Source organism: Pipra filicauda, unplaced genomic scaffold, assembly GCF_003945595.2.
Source record: "Pipra filicauda isolate LSUMZ 115617 unplaced genomic scaffold, ASM394559v2 scaffold25_size4600443_pilon, whole genome shotgun sequence".
NCBI lineage: Eukaryota > Metazoa > Chordata > Aves > Passeriformes > Pipridae > Pipra > Pipra filicauda.
Genome location: NW_024104376.1, coordinates 3,042,131 through 3,048,130, shown reverse-complemented (window position 1 = coordinate 3,048,130; position 6,000 = coordinate 3,042,131). Strand labels below are relative to the sequence as shown.

The 6,000-nt window shown below is 42.0% G+C and overlaps 1 long non-coding RNA gene across 1 annotated transcript in view; it reads right to left on the bottom strand.

The window, feature by feature from the left end:
- Positions 1 to 3,959: 3,959 nt before the first annotated feature.
- LOC120323430 overlaps positions 3,960 to 6,000 on the bottom strand; it is a 31,238-nt gene continuing 29,197 nt past the window's right edge. The window contains exon 5 of the long non-coding RNA XR_005563846.1: positions 3,960 to 4,306. This is a non-coding gene — a long non-coding RNA (uncharacterized LOC120323430). The remainder of the gene's footprint in view (positions 4,307 to 6,000) is intronic.

The window sequence follows — 6,000 nt, the reverse complement described above, 5'->3', positions numbered from 1 at the left end:
AATTTAGCTAGCTGAATTATCTGAGTCATCCTAGCAGGTTCATCTCCACAGGCTCTTCTAATGTTGCCCTTTGGAGGAGCTTGTCTCTGTACAGAGAGCCTGGGGATACTAACCTAAGGGAGATGCTCAGTGCTCTATGAATACTGTCCTTTCTTTCCTCCTTGATGAAGAAGGATGGTAATAATTGCCTACCTCCACATTTGATGTGGGGACCAGTTGATGTCAGAGCAATTTAGCAACAGGAATACTGATAAATCTATTCTGTTTACCAGTGTATAAAAATGTCCTTGTTGAAAGATTGGAAAGATGAATTGGAGAAAGGATTGCTGACCATTAAAATGCAGCTTTTCAACAATATCAATTAATATGATGTTTTCAGGACTGTCTGAATACCCTGGAAATAAAACAGTGTTTAAAGGAGATCCAGTTAATTAGAGTTTGCAGAAACCAATCTGAAGATAGGAAAAAACCGCCATAATAAATATTGAACTAAGAAAGCTAATCTGCAGTAGGATGGCTTCAATGAATAAGGGATTGTGCTGAATTTTCCTGTCTGTGATTTGTGGTCTTTGAGTGATTACACAGGTACTCAGGGTGTTTATGAGGCATAAAAGTGTTTGAAGAAGCCCACAAAACAAAAAAAATTTCTAGAATATTCAAGTCACAGCTATGTTTGTTAGGTCAAATACAGCCACTGCAGTCAAGTATATATTCTATACAATAATATACTCTATATTCTTACATATATTGTATATTTTCTATTCTACTAAAATGGATTTCTTTCTGTACCTTTATGGTAAATGAATAAGGCAGGAGGAGAGCCACAAGTATTTCATTTCTAGAACAGAATTACCACTTCACGGAATAAAGAGAAATATGGAGAAGAAAGAGTTATAGATGGGGAAAAAAGTATGAGAGAATTAGGTCATATAAATAGGTTGATGGTGTCAAAGAGAACTTAGGGTAGAGGGCTGGTTTGGAAAAGGTCATTATGGTTGGTGCAGTGCCAAAGAAGCTGAAGGAAGGGATTAGAAAGGGTCTGGGAACATCAAAGTACTCTAAGTACTACATTTAGCATGAGTAGGGTTGAAAGCAATGTTTTCTGATAAATTAAGAACAAAGCAGGGCTATATTTTAGAAAAATATGTGCTCTGAGAGGAGGAGCATGAAGCAGGCAATGAGAATAGGATAAAAGGAAAACAGGCAATAGGTGGGGATGGTGACAGTAAACAAAGAAGTAGGGATCAGGTAAAATAAGAGTTCCTGAAGGAAGGAACTGCTCATTATATTTTATCTGATATGCAATATCTGATCTGGAGTGCAATCAGTGAAATCTTGTGCGGAGAGGAAATTGGAGAAAAGGGCTTAAGAAATGACCTGCCTCCTGGAATGCGTAATATAATTTATATGAATTAACCTCAGGAGGCTTCAGCAGAGAAGGAAGGCAAGGATAAACACCAGAAGAATTAAACTCAGAGTTGAAGAAGGAAACCTCTATGGGACCCTATTTAAACTGCTGTTGAGAGAGCTGTGCTGGAGCTACCTCTCTCTCTGAAAACTCCATGAATGATCTTGCCTGTCCTGTGCTCTGGGCAATGCCAAAGACCAGATTCAGTTCCCATGGCTGAGGCCATTGGGCTGCATCTCTTTATCTCAGGGGACATCATGATTTGTTGCAAGCATCTCCTTCAGGCGTTCAAAACACTGGAGTCACATTGACGTTCAGCAGAGATGGGCCTTATTTTACCTGAAGCCATGCAAGATTGGCACAGGCAGGCCAGATGGTCAAAATTATGGACACCCTCCACTCGCCATTGACCCTTAACCTCTCCTGAATTTCTTCTGGCTGTCTGGACAGCCTGCTTCACTAGGGCATGCTCTAAGACAGCCAAGCCCCTTTTCAGATGCAGACTGCAGCAGCCTAAAGGCTGTTTTGCCAATTTTATGTTGACTCTGGCCATCAGCAAATTTGCAGATGACACTAAGCTGGGGGGAGTATTGATCTGCTGGAAGGCAGGAGGGCCCTTCAGAGGGACCTGGACAAGCTGGAGAGATGGTTTGATTCCAACAGGATGAGGTTCAACAAGGCCAAGTGCCGGGTCCTGAACTTTCGCCAAAACAACCCCCTGCAGCACTACAGGCTGGGGACAGAGTGGCTGGAGAGCAGCCAGGCAGAAAGGGACCTGGGAGTGCTGATTGACAGGAAGCTGAACATGAGCCAGCAGTGTGCTCAGGTGGCCAAGAAGGCCAATGGCATCCTGGTCTGGATCAGGAACAGTGTGGCCAGCAGGAGCAGGGAAGTGATTCTTCCCCTGTACTCAGCGCTGGTGAGGCCACACCTCAAGTACTGTGTCCAGTTCTGGGCCCCTCAGTCCAGGAAGGATATTGAGTTGCTGGAACAGGTCTAGAGAAGAGCAACAAGGCTGGTGAAGGGACTTGAGCACAAGTCCTATGAGGAGAGGCTGAGGGAGCTGGGGGTGTTTAGCCTGAAGAAGAGGAGGCTCAGGGGAGACCTCATCACTCTCTACAACTACCTGAAAGGACATTGTAGCCAGGTGGGGGTTGGTCTCTTCTCCCAGGCAACCAGAAGTAGGACAAGAGGGCATGGTCTTAAGCTGTTCCAGGGGAGGTTTAGATTGGATATTAGGAAGAAATTTTTTACAGAGAGAGTAATCAGACATTGGAATGGGCTGCCCAGGGAGGTGGTGGATTCACCGTCCCTGGAGGTTTTTAAGATGAGACTGGATGTGGCACTTAGTGCCATGGTCTAGTAACCATGGCAGTGTTGGATCAAGGGTTGGACTTGATGATCTCAGAGGTCTTTTCCAACCTGGTTGATTCTATGATTCTATGATTTTATGATTCTATGATTCTATGAAATGTATCTCTTATTAACTAACTTTTTTACAGTCTACTCAGATCCTACATCCACTTAGGATCTCAGCATCATGGTTGCCCAACTTCCTGAAGTGTATCAGGCATACATGTCAGCATTTGTCAAGACAGGACAGCTTTTGCAAAGGCATTGCTGAGCACAGACTGGAATGGGGTGATATCTATCTCTTTAAATTAGGTTGTCTCTGTTGGTTGAATTCCCGTTACAGTCACTGGAGATCTGGTCAATACAGCCATAAGCCATCAGTCAGTTTATTCTAAAGCAGACACCCACATTTAGGTCAGACGAAACATGCCCTAGGTATTATGGATGGTATTGACTGGTTCTCCATAAACATAGTTGTATGCCACATAAATGACTTAAAGGTAAGTACTTACATTTTAGAAATGTCAAGTTAGAAAACAGGATCCCACTGTCGGGTCCGTGTCACATACCCCTAATAAGGAGGAGTAAGGTGTCGCTTGGGGGTCACAGTGCTAACCCAGGTCTTACGAGGTTCACATTAATTTCCATGAGGAATGAGGAACTCACAGCTATACAAATGCTCCAAGAGCATCATTTCAGTCCTGACCTTGCTACAAACTGCAACGGCCACCTCCTCCAAGTCACTTTGTCTCTCTACACCTTTGCCTCTCCCGTGGACAGAGTGACATTCCACATCCCAGACTGTTCTGTTGCCTACATAGACAATGAGCTCCTACTGCATGCTACAGGGCTTAGCACTTGCAAACTTGTATTTTATTTCAAACCTCTAGTTGCTACTGTGATATGAGTAAATAATGGAGAAGCCACGACAGCTGGTCAGGGGAGCTTTCAGTCCCAAGTGATTGCGCTTTTAACTAAGAATAGTATGTTTTCATACTGTATTTCTTTCTTTTGTGTGTGTTATTACTGCTGAGAAAACTGATTTATTTCAGTGTTTCCTCTTGTTTAAAAAACAGAAGCTTAACCCTTGCTCTTTCAAGAGTAAATGTAACCCTACAGGGTATATAATAAATATTTAAAATGGATAAATTGAAGGAGGAAGGGAAAAAAAATCATATCACAGAGGGATAGCACGAATTTTATTTCAGGGTAATGACATATTCTTTTGTCTCTGCCATCAAATAACTCTGAACTCAGGAAGGCTGCTGCATGCAAATGAAGGCAAATGAAATATAGGTGTCCACATGATGCAAATCATCTTCATCCAAGTGGCAGATGGGTCCCCTCAGCACAGAGGCCAAGCAGTGAATGCTGACTGCTCCCACGTTAGGAGTGGTCCCATGACGACAAGATTAAGACTGGTTAATGGTACAAGAGGGAGAGCCTTGCATTGCACTTTTCGTTCACTGTCTTAATTTTGGAGTGGATTTCCTGCTTCGGTGCTGTCAGGCCACTATGCTCCTCCAGTGGCGGAATTTATTTTAGCTGTGTTTTAAGTCACAAGAGAGAGGAATTGTATGCTGATTAGGCGATAAGCTGTCACCATCCTACCAGGCAGCTACTTCACACCTGTCTTGAAACCAAATGCTGGTCCTGAGCACTCTTTGCAGCAGAGATGTGGAATGGCAGGAGAAACAATCCTTCCAGTGCCACTGCCTTTCACCTTCGCCTCTCAAAAAAAAAAAGAGGTAGCAGTTTGACTGTGATTTCCCCATGCACTCCTGGTTGCCAAGAGTGTCAATTCAAGTCGTTATCCCGGTACTTTTTCTATTTAGGGAAACTGAGACACGAGTAAGTTGAGTATTTTATTCAACTTGCACTATGAGTCTGGCAGAGTAAGGAACTGGTCCTGGCTCTCCAAAACCATGCTGGCCATGGACCACCCTTACATATCACAAGGATCCAGTTAGACCCGTGGTTGTTCTCTTCTCAGACCTACACACTCTGCTGCAAAGAGCTTACAGTTTTGCACCTCAGTTTTTCCACATGTTCTGAAATGCCATTGACACCCCATCACAGCCATGACTTTCTACATTCCCTAAGGCTCAATGAGACAGAAATAACAAAGCACTTTGAGCAACAAAAGAAGTGATTCCTCCCATTGCAGAGTACCAAGTAGGTGTTTGAATCATTCTTCTGATCTGGTAATAGCGTAAGTCATTAGCAAGCTACAAAGTGATGATGACTGTATATAAAAAAAACAAAACAAAACAAAACAAAACAAAACCAACCAAACAAAAAAAAATTGTTTAACTTAAAAAAATAGAACACACCCCTGAGGAGGATCCTTTCAAATGCTACTCATTTAAATGCTTTTTATCCTCTAACTGTGCTGAAAAACACATCTAAATCTATAACCATTTTATATACTTAAGAATGTCTGAAATAAAAATTACTTTTATTAACAAGTGATCATGTAATATTAAAATACCGTTATCATATTTATCTGTTTACCAGCTGGAGTCCTAATTGAAATTTGTTCAGAACTCATAATAGCATTAGGTCATATTTTGCTTACAGCATTAAGTAATGATTACATCTGTGGCTTTTGTTTTTAATTAGCTGTTTTCAGTTATCTGGGAGAGATAGAACCTTTCAGGATCGTAATTCACTTTTTGATTACAATGGAAAGAGAACAAACCAAGTCATCTTACAGAAGTATGTGTAACCACATAATTTACATTCCTCACTCTGGGGCTATTAAATCTGACTGTATTTTGATTTTCTGTCACTCGTCAGTTATGTTAATTGGCTTTTGATGGCAACAAGGTGCTGGTGTTAACACGTTTGGGGATCTAAAATGACTTTTTACAAAAAGAGATGATTGTGTATTGTGTCTTACTTTCCTGGTGGCAGGACAGAAGGATCACTTTTAATGCAAAGTAATGAAAAACAGACCACTTTTTATCAGCCGTACAGCTGAACGCAGCCAGAGGTGAATTTTAAAGACGGTCTCAAATGTAGCTGTAGCTCTGATTCAGAAAAGTATTTCAGCACTCATGCTGAAATGCCTTCATCATTCATCCCAGACTACAGACGCACATGATTACTCACCTGCTTTAGGTTAAACATCTTGCTGAATCTCATCCTACAGAAAGGACAAGCCATGGCGAGCAGCAAGCCCGAAGGGAGACTTCAGGTGTGCTCGCCACTGGATACTGACACTAACTGCTCATTAG